This window comes from Pinus tabuliformis, chromosome 2_1 (genome assembly GCF_031772625.1).
Source record: "Pinus tabuliformis cultivar Carrire ecotype Pingquan chromosome 2_1, CPIR1, whole genome shotgun sequence".
Lineage (NCBI taxonomy): Eukaryota > Viridiplantae > Streptophyta > Pinopsida > Pinales > Pinaceae > Pinus > Pinus tabuliformis.
The window spans coordinates 896,174,099-896,185,695 of record NC_142299.1 but is presented as its reverse complement, the minus strand read 5'-3'; the positions used below and the strand labels follow the sequence as shown (position 1 = coordinate 896,185,695).

The 11,597-nt window shown below is 37.4% G+C and overlaps 1 long non-coding RNA gene across 1 annotated transcript; it reads right to left on the bottom strand.

Annotated features, from left to right (window-relative positions):
* Positions 1 to 9,730: 9,730 nt before the first annotated feature.
* On the bottom strand, positions 9,731 to 11,183 carry LOC149203537 (uncharacterized). Its single transcript, XR_016253628.1, has 2 exons — positions 10,629 to 11,183; positions 9,731 to 10,192 (listed from the first exon to the last, which is right to left on the bottom strand). It is a non-coding gene; the product is annotated as an uncharacterized LOC149203537 (long non-coding RNA).
* Positions 11,184 to 11,597: the final 414 nt, after the last annotated feature.

Here is an 11,597-nt window from a genome sequence, read left to right as displayed (position 1 = left end):
TACTGGTGCTCATCACTTTTTAGCGTCGTTGTCGGGGAGGTGTCTGAGTAATATGTGATTACTGCTTTCTTTATTCCATTTCTTGTTTCTGATATTTTATTATTGGTTTCATTTATGCAAGAGTAATTTAGTTGTTTTCTTTTCCAGACGACATTCTTTATTTTCCTTTCCATTCTGTAAGTAATATTTCATTTAACTAGTTAGTTTTCATTCAATCTGCAATTTCAATTCTGCAATCACTTTAAAAGATTGAAAAAACCCAAAACAAAATAAAACAAAAAAAATCATGCCTCGTAGGAATAGGGATAACTTAGGAAATTTTTTTCCAAATACCCCCACTGCTTCAAACAAACAACCTTCCCTCTTCTTCGATGGCTGTGAATTGGAGGAACCCTTAGGTGAGAAACCTAAAATATTTGAAGAACCTACAGCGGAAGAAGAACAACAACAACCATTCCTACTGATCCAATGGCTGAAAATAGAAATGACAGAGTAAATAGAGAAATATTTGTGGGTGCCTTCCCCATCAGGGAAACCAATGGGGATACTAAGATGAAGAATATAACCCCCTCTACCCTTCCTCATTTCCATGGCCCGACCTCAGAAGATCCAAACACTTTCTTATTTGAATTTATTGTCATATGCTGAACCTATGACTACACCAATGATGAGCAGAAGTTGAAATTATTCCCATCCACTCTCAAGGATGCAGCTTTGCGCTAGTTCATGGGTTTACCCGGGGATAGCATCACAACTTGGGCTCAAATGCAGCAAGCCTTCAACAAAAAGTATCGAGACTACTATAGGTCTAAAGACACTAAAGAGGAAATTTTTAGGATGACCTTCGGGCATGATGAATTCCTAGAAGATTATGTTCCAGCTTAGCTACAAAACAGCTAGGTGCACACTTGACCCTGAGTCACTAAAGCTAGTCCTACTTAGAGGAGTAAGGGGAGATCTTTTGGATACCCTAAAATTGTTAGCAAGAGAGGACATCTACCAGTTACCCTATGAGGATATCAAGACTGTCTTTAGAAACCATTCTAGGGCAGCTAGGAAAAAGGGTAGAGGTAGTCAACCTATGGTCAGTCCATCCTCTTCCAATGCATCCATCAAGGGTGAAATTAGAAACATGTTGGAGGATTTCAAGAGTGAGATGTTGCAAACCCTCACCTTACAGATGGAAACTATGCACATTAAGAGAAAATAGGAGGAAGCAGAGAGAGCCTTAGCCATTTTCTGCCCTAGATGCACCAGGAGGCAACCTAGGAATGAATGTCCATTGAATTCAATTGAAATCTTCCTAGTCAATGAATAAAACCACTCCATATACAAGTTCCCTTATCTACCTAGACTAAAAGTTGTATATCAAGGAGTTGAAGGGGTAACTGAACAACTCTGCTTCATAAACCAAAGGAGACATCATGAGCCTAGGCCATACCAACAGGGCATGCAAGGGTCATCCCATGCATATTACAACCCCAACTAGACAACATCCATTATCTCTTGGGCCCCCTTGCTCATCCTTCCTAGTCTACACCTCTTCCTTGGATGTTTGCACCTCAGTATCATTCCTAGCCAACTAGCCAGTCATTTCAACCATATGCTCCACCACAACCTCAGTGGAATGCACCGCCCCAGGGGTGGAGGCCCCCATACAACAATGCTATAGCTGTATTGCCTTCACCACCTGCTCAGACATCTGTTACACTCTACTCCACCTAAACAACCCCAAATTCTGGCCCAACCAATTCCGAACCCGAACAATAGACAGACACAACCAGTATACAGTGGAGAGCCATCCTATCCAGCTTATGCTGTGGAAATTCAGGAAATCAACCTGAGATCTGGGAGAGTGCTCCTAGACAACCAACCTATACCTCCACCTAGGGAGGTTGAGTAAGAAAGAGAGGAAAGCATACCTAAAGTAAATCTACCACCCTTTCTTGAGAGATTAACCCAACCACTCCAGCCTATCCTAGAAGAGACTGAACTTCTAGGAGAATTGAAAATTCTATGTGTCAACATTCCACTACTCCAAGCTATAAAAGATATGCCTATTTACAACAAGTTGATCAAGGAGAAGTGCTTCAATCATCCAGGGAGGTGAAGAAGAGATGCCCCTACCATTAATGTCATTAGACAGTTGTCCGACTTAATGTTGGGGCAGGTAATCTGTCCAAAGTATTTGGACCCTGGAAGCCCTGTAGTAGATGTGCACATCAATGGCACCATTGTCCCACACAATTTGATTGATCTTGGGGCTACCATTAATGTGATGACCAAGGACACCATGCTTAAGCTCAACCTCTAAGGTTCATTGAGAAAGACCACAACAGTCCTGCAACTTGCACACTACTCCATAGTGACCCTTGAGGGGATTATGGAGGATGTGATGGTCTCCATTGACTCTTGGGAATAACCTACAAATTTCCTAGTTCTCCAGCCTAAGGCCAAGCTCACTGGTTACCCTCTCATCCTTGGTAGGCCCTGGCTAACCACTTTCGATGCCTACATTAGCTGCAGGGTTGGAAATATGACTATCAAGAATGGGCATATGTCCAAAAATTTAGTCTTATATCCTCTTGCCCAGCCATCTCTAGAACATGACTTACCTTTATGGTTGGAAGAGGAGGAAGAAGATGAAGTTTATTTCGCCCAACTCTATACCTTGGAAAAAACAATGGGAGGGGGACCACCGGATGAAGATGATTTGATTGAACACATACTCCAAATTCCAACTCCCAGTACATTGTCCTTAGAAGAAGTAGTAAAGGAAACCCAGAAAAACAATCATATTTATCCATGCTTAGCCGATTCCAACCCTATTCGTGTCAAAACCGTAGAATTCGGTCCTGAGAACTTTGAAAATCAACCCATCTCTCTCTGTTCACCAAGAAGCAAAGTTGTGCAACATGCTAAAGGAACATTTGGATGCCTTTGCTTAGAGTTACAAAGAAATGTAGGGAGTGCACCCCTCGGTGTGTAATCACCACATTTATATGAAAGAAGGTTGCAAACCAGTCCGACAAACCCAAAGGAGGATGAATTCAACTCTCAAAGATATAGTCAAAGAAGAACTGCAAAAGCTGCTAGATGAAGGATTCATTTACCCTATCTCTGACAATGAGTGGGTATCTTCTTTGGTGTTGGTTCCAAATAAAAATGGTAAGTGGAGGATTTGTGTCGATTACAGAGAGTTAAACAAAGCCACAAAGAAGTACCATTTCCCTCTACCTTTCATCGACCAAGTGCTAGATGGCCTGGCAGGGAAATTTTTTTTCTCTTTCCTAGATGGATTCAGTGGGTACAATCAAATCCAGATCAGCCCGGAAGACCAGGATAAAAACACCTTCACTTGTCCTTGGGGTACTTTCGCCTATAGGGTCCTTCCTTTTGGCCTATGCAATGCTCCTGCCAGTTTCCAGATAGCAATCCTGAGTATCTTTGCCGAGTTAGTCCATGATGCAGTAGAGATTTATATGGATGGTTTTACACATTATGGATGTGATTTGCAGGAGGCTTTGTCGAAGTTAGGTAAGGTGTTGAACAAATGCATTGAAATGAACTTGTCTCTTAGTCCTAAAAAATGTGAGTTCTTGATGACTGCAGGTACTGTGCTAGGCCATTCAATATCCCAACAAGGACTGCAGGTGGACCCAAACAAATTAACTAACATCAAAAGGGTCCCACCTCCGCAAAAGCAGAGAGATGTTAGAATTTTCCTACGGTTAGATGGATACTATCAAAGGTTTATAAAAGACTTCAACAAGTTAGCTTCCCCTTTATTTGGGTTGTTGGCCAAAGACTTTGAGTTTGTATGGTCCAAATGTTGTCAAGAGGCCCTGGACACCCTGAAGGACAAGTTAACCACTGCACTGACCCTGTGTTCCATCGGTTCCACTTCCTTAACCATTACATAGGGAGTTAAATCATATCATAGTAACTCTTCACCACATGTTTACCCTGGTTGGTTGATTACTTGGGTAGATGTAGGAGGAGGGTGTTATAGAGTGGTATCGAAGCCAAGTTTCTTTCTCCTTGGGGGATGTCTGGTTTCCGTTCCCCTTAGATGAAGGTGTTGTCATATGTACATGTCGATCGCATATAGGTCATTGTGCTTGTTATGTATGTGTGCAAATGGTCTTGATTGCAGTGTTGTTGACATATGAAATTTGATGGCATTGTGGTTGTATGTGATCGTCATGGGTGTATGTTGGTTATGCATGTCAATGCTTATATATTGTTATGCATACATTGACGTGGTTCAGTTTCCATGCATGAGGTCATAACATGTGGTTGGTATGGTCATGCATTGATGAGTAGATAATGGTTGAAACGATGAATAAATGTTTATATGATTATGTTCATATGTATATATTGCGTTAATCTGGTTGGTCTTGCAGACGAGCTATCCTCCTCGAACTCTACTAAGGTACATTGGTTTGTTTATGATTTGATTTAGCTGACATAATATATCTTGCAAAAAGAAGAGATCAAAGATGATTAACAAGATGGTAGACTACAAAGATTCTCCCTTCGAATCAGATGATCAGCGTGGTGTTGGGCACTCTTCTTACTTAGCAAACACATTGAGGAACTTGAAGGAAGAAATAAGGATTTGTAAAGCAGATAATGACATAATCATGCAGGCACAGGAGAAACAAGCATAAGTCAATGTAGTAATTCTGTGAAGTCTGTCAGAATTGAAGCAGTAGGGACCACTTCGGATCAACTATGGACATAAGGACAAAACTAATGGGGCATATGGCAGTAGGTCTCCTGGTGGGTACAAGTTCAATAGAGATAACACAATCAGGGGTGGTAGGTTCTTGGATACACTAGACATGAGAGGTGATGGACATACATTATATTCTAGTTCTAGTTCCGACAGGTATCATGGTCATCATCATTATCATCCTTACAAGAGTGATAGGGAATATTTACTGGATGATTTCAAGAAAGCAAAGCCACCTACATTTGATGGGGAAATAAATAAATCACAGGATGCAAAAGCATGGTTTCTTTCACTGAATAAGTTCTTCAGATTGCACGTTTACTCAGAGAACATGAAGGCCATAATAACTACATTCAATCTTAAAGGTAAATCATATATCTAGTGGGAAGATGTAAAGAAAGTCAGAGATATTTATGAGGGGTTGACTTGGAGTGAATTTGAGAGACTATTCAGGAAGAAGTACCTATCGAAGAGGTACTATGACGACAAGGGAAAAGAGTTTTATGAGCTAAAGATGGGATCTATGGCTCATGAGGAGTACACTAACAGATTTCTAGAGTTGTTGAGGTATGTGTCTTACTTCAAGGAGGAGAAGGACAAGATTAAGAGATTCATTAGTGGGTTTCTGATAGCATTTAAGGATAGGATTGAGTTTGATGATCCTAAATCATTGGAGGAGAACATCTAGAAGCTAAAGCATTGTTATGAGCAATCAAAGCGTGGATATGAGATTAAACCATATTGGAAGGGTAATAATAAGAATAAAGAGAAATGGGACAAGAAACGGGCAAGGCCTCAAGACACAAACAACAAAGAGAATGCAGCGCCACACAAGAAGTTCAATGCATCTAACAAAGGACATGAATTTCGGTCTGAGTAGAACAAGGGTGATGGTAGGAAGCCCATACAGTGTTGGACTTGTGGCAAAGATCATCGTCAAAGATATTGTCCAAAACATCAGGGTGGTAGCCGCAGATTTACATTGCCCAAGGGGCACAAATAGTGGGGGATGTTGGACAGAGTGTTCATAGAATCTATGCACTGTTGGATAACAGTCAGGCAAATCACCAAGCATCTATTATCGAAATGGATGGTAAGCTTTGTGATCAAGTTATTTCTATTTTGATTGGCCTTGGATCTAATTATAGTTATGCTAATCTTGGATCTAATTATCGCTGGTAAGGCTGTGTTATGAAACCAGCTCACAAAAAGATAGAAAAGAGAGATCCACGCCTTAGAATTCAGCCTCTTCGAGGGGGCAACCTCCTTTACATTACATAAATGAACAATTCTTGGATGATACAAATGAAAAGACCTCCTTTCTATACATAGGAGTCTAAGGGGTGATAACATAATCAGAACCGACATAACAATAATAATGTAAGGGCACAATAATAACAATAGTGGGCTTCTATGGGGTACAATAGTAACAATATGGGCACTACATGGGTACAACAATATAATAAGTGGGTTATACTAATAATAATAAGGGGTTACACTAGTAGTATAGGGGCCTAACAGGCTGGCACATTGGAGGGATATATTTTTAACCTTTCCGAACATGTTAGCTTGTCAATAGATGTGTTGATATGCTTTAATATGGAGAATTAGAATAGAATCAACCCTTCTAATTGTACAAAACAATCCATATTGGAAAACAATAATGAATGTATAGCGAGTAATTGATTGATGTACTGTTTTCAACCTATAAAATGAAAACAGATTATTTGGTAGTTATTATTTGCTCACATAATCTAGTAACCTCAGTTGAAAAACAAATTATATAATGGTTATTATTTGCCCACATAATCTGAGAAGTCTTCCAAGCTTGGGCTACCTATTCTTAGTTGTTCTAACTTGTCTAGTGGTTTTAGGTTCAACAACAATTCTAGTAAACAAATTTGAAAAAAGTGTAGTCTAATGAGTCCATAAATTAGCTTGGAAAATAATGGAAATTCGGGCAAGATTATGACAAAATCTTGTAATTTTTTTTTTAAATATAGATTATAATTGTCAAACTTCAGGATTTTGGGTGCCCCCAGAGTTCTTGATGGTGTTGAATCTATTTCCACCATCAAATAATCGATTTAAACACTCCAACATAATAATTTTATGAATTTTCTTTTACAAAAATCTATCATCCAGTCAAATTTGTGGTATCAGTAGACAACCCCTTTGAAACGCAGGCAATACATTCTCCTAGCTCTAAAGTTTTTGTAGGTATCATGATGGAAAATAAAATATGTGTTAGTAGTTCTTAGTATTCAGAGGAAAAACCAGTGTTCTTTTCACATTTCCCAACTACTACGTTTATACAAAGCCATTAATGCAAATGCCAAGGCTGTGAAGAAATCTCGAAAGTTGTGAAAAAACGGTGTTTTTTTCACATTTCCCAACTACTACGTTTACAGAGAGCCATTAATGCAAATGCCAAGGTTGTGAAGAAATCTCGAAAGTTGTGATATATTGTTAAATTTATTTTATGGGGAAGCATGATGGCAGAAATTAAGCTGGAAAGAAGTTTGATTATGTATTCTGAGTTTGAGAAATTTAACTTACACATTTCAGCAGTATAATCTGTATTATTTATATATATGTCTTAATAAATGTTTTAACAATTTTTACGGACTTTAAATTTATCTGTGTAAGATATTATAATTTTATCATTAAGTAATTTAGAAGAGTTAGACCAAGTTTTAGTTGTCTTTTTTCTATAATAATTTAGTTTTAGGTTTTTGGATTTTTTTTTATATATTACTTTTATTATGTATAAATTTGTTGTTTTAAGTTTGAGTTGTGAAATTTATATAACTTAAGTGCTTCATCGACACTAAAGTTATTTATACATTTAAAAATAAATTTTAAGCAATTGACTATCACAATTTACTCTAAAATTACATTTCCAAATTAAACTTTAAAAAATGAAACCCAAATAAGGTATGTTGCCAAGAATTCGGGTGAGCGTCACTTTTTGAAACAGGGTAAGTGGGTTCATCAGGGTATATTATAATTCATATATATTATATATTTTATAAATTATAATATATATAAATTATCAAGCTGACCTCTAGGAAATTCATTATTATGAGTCCTTCAAAGAATGATTCCAAATAACATTATTTAGTGGACCTACTAACTACATCCTAGTGAACTATGAAGGCTAAGAATAGGGTTTGCAATGAAAATAACATAACAATGCTCCCAGTATGATTCTATCATATTCAAATAAAAGTACAGTACAACTATATGGCTACATTAACCTACAATCTTTAAAACCCAACTTCAACTGTAAAAATGTCATTATAGTGAACTGGTTAATTAAAGATGCATTAAACTTATTAAGTTATTTGTAAGCTACTCTCGGGCACAAGGAGATTATCCTTCATGTTATATATTATATGGATATTTGATACCCAAATCATTTCTCTATCATTTGTGTGATACTGGAATTTTAAAACTTCTATGAACTTATTCAACCAGGGACAAGTCATTCGTGGAATGTGAGAAGAAAATGACTTCTGGACAAAGGAAAAACTTCGTCAAAAACCCCTCACACACCAGTGTTCTAGGTTCAAGCACCCATTTTTGGGGTTTGGTGAACCCATTTACGCAAAAAAAAAGCCCAGCCTGAAGATACTAAGTACCAGATTCGTATGGAAAGTATCATATTATTTTGGGTTATTTTGAGAGGTGCCCGTTCCAGCACCTGGTTCTTGGGGATGGGAACCTGAAATGGGTTCGAGAACCCCACCCTCAGCTCAGAACCTAAACCAGTGCAACACAACAAATAAGTTAGACAACACCTTTTTTACTCTTATGAGTGAAAAATAACTAAATAACTCTAAAAGCCACCTGCGTTTCAACAATGCGCTCCCTTCCTCTTGTCTGACAGGAGTTCTTCGAGGACTAAATCATAAAGGAGTTGTCTTTAGTGGGACTTTTTGGAAGTTTTTCCGGTGGATTTCCAATGTATTTCTCCGGTTTAATTTCTCTAAAATTCGGTCGAAATTCATTGAAATCACAAGATTGATGGACAAAACCTGCAAATAGAAGTGCCCCAAGGGTTTTTAATGTTGAATCCATGTAGTCAAAAAAATATTTTAAATAATACAAATCAAGATTTCACCTCAAATTTTTCCATCAGACTCTGGCACCAAAAAATCCAAAAAGTCGCATTATAGACAACTCCAATCATAAATGTTACCTCCTCTCAAAGGCTCCTTCCAAATGAGCTATCCTTTCATTTTCCAAGAGGAGAGCTCTTTTCATAGGATCGTTTTTAATAATAGTTGTATTTTTTATTATTGAATTTTTTTGGAAAGGGGTATTGAAAATGCGAGTTATAATGTGTATTAATCAAAAGTCATTTTCCAAGAGGAGAGCTCTTTTCATAGGATTGTTTTTAATATTGGTTGTAATTTTTATTATTGAATTTTTTTGGAAAGGAAATGCGAGTTATAATGTGTATTAATCAAAAGTCTTTTGGTTTGGTTTTTTTTGTAGGTTAAATTATTTTGCATTTCCATTTTATGAAAATATGATTTTTTTATATTTTAATTTAATAAAATTGAGTTAAATTTCAAATTAAATTAACTAAAAATTTGAAAAAACAATTAAAATCACTTTACTTGTGTTAAAAAATAAAATAATAACGTTTAGGTTTCTTATTTGTTTGGAAAATCTCCACGTGTAAGAATGTATCCGATGATAACAGGTTTTCCTTTTTATTTCTTAATATAATATGTGAGGAGCGAAACTAATTATGTAAAAAATTTATTAATAGCATAGAAATCCCCTTTTCCCTCTCACACTTTTTTTTCCAACAGATATTAATCCTTTTAACCAAGCATGTGATTTGAATCAAACTGTCATGGCTCTGGAAATATGCAAACTGAAAATGCAAGCAAAACATGATTTTAAGCAAACACAAAAATGTCAAAAAGCATAATTTCAAACCAGATTTCTATGACAAGGAACATAAAAACTCAGAAATGTCAAAAATATTGTTTGATGAGTTAAAATAAAAGGAAATTCGAGAACAGCGTATACCTGCAACTGTAACAATTTTTCTATACAATTTGAGCAACTAAGGCGCAGTGGCTTACATCTTCTCTATCAATAACATGTTAAATCCAATATTTCTCTGACATTAAACAAATAACAAGCTGCTCAAATGTAGAGCTCTCAAGCTGAACATATATTTCGCAAGAGTTGACTTTCCCCGTAATCAGGCAAACCCTACCACCTATGTGGAGCTTCGTTTCCGAATGTGATGGGAAACCCTTGTGCCGATTGCAGATTTTGTGGAGCTTTGTTCCCAAAATTGATGGGAAACCCTTATGCCGAGCGCAGATCTTGTGGAGCTTTGTTCCCAACTGTGATCGGAAACCCTTATGCTGATTGCAGATTTTGAAAGTTATGAAAATATTCTGCCATCTTTGTGGGGTTTTGTTCCTGAATGTGAGGGCAAATTAGAATTTGGAATAAATGGGTGGACATGAATAAAGCCCATTGTTTAACTTAGCTATCAAATTTCCAAAAACTGCCCATCAAATTCCCAAAATCTGCGCAAATCTACAATCAAATTGCCCTCCAGTGAATGTGATCATCCAAATCTTTCAAAGGCCTGGTCGATTGCAACTAGGTGAGTAGCAGTGAGTAGCTATTTCTAAGGGATATTTTACCTGTTCTATTAAAATGTTTTCAATTTCTTTCACAAACTTCCCTTAGTCACTGTAGATAGAAACATTTGCAGTCTACCATAGTCACAGAACGGATGAATCAAGATCCCCATAGTCAGAGAAGGGAAGATTCAAGATCCCCATAGTTGATAGTCGATAAATAAATGAAATATCTATCTTGGGTTATGAAGAAATAAGTATGGATTCACCTTTCTTCGTTTTGAACTGCAGAGCAGAAATATCTCTGCCTCCGGCTTCTCTGAGCGCTTCCTTCCATCCCTCTACGACTTCCGTGGACACTCTGAGTGCGCAAACTATACAATGTGAGGTTATGTTAGATGAAACTGGCAAGAGTATTCTTGGTGTTTGGCCCTTGGTGGTTGATGAAAACCTGGTATTGCTCCATATAGATGAGGCTGGTAAGAGCATTTCTGGTGTCTGGTCCCAGTGGTTGATGAAAACCTGGTATTGCTCCATACTTGTCTCTGTTACTTGCTCCATGCTTGATACCTCTCTTCCTTCTGATTGGATCAGATTGGAAGATGAAGAAGGAAACGCTTATCCCACCAGCGAAATTAAGGCAACGAAGATAAAACGAAAACCAGAGATATCCCAAAATGCCTGATGTCCATTAGGAGATTGAAGGGTCAAAATCTTCAAAATAATTGTGAATCCCAAAATGCCGGATGTCCATTAGGAGATTGAAGGGTCAAAATCTTCAAAATAATTGTGAAGGGGCAGCAAAGTGATGAGGGCGTAGAGGAAATTCCACATAACTCCGAGGTGGTGGACCCCACTGACTGTAGAATGCGTCACCCATGTGGTTTGTCGGTGGCTTTATTTTGTCGTCGTATCATAATCGGCGCGCAGCGGCATTCGCCCTATGCCATCGCATCGCATGACAATGCATCGCCTTATCGGTTTCCATGTTGAATACATATATAAAAGTACCATACACGCATGTTAATGTTAGATTTATCAATACAATTTTAATAAAAAAAATGTAAAATTTGTAAAAAGATTCATATTTATGGAGATTTGATATTTCTTAACATTTATATATTTGAGGCGTTCGACATTGAAGGATTTCCAAGGTGGATATTTTGAGCTCTTTCTAAGAATAAGTATGGATGAAGAACTTGTGGATTTTTTTCGGAGGATTCCCTAAAAAAATCTAA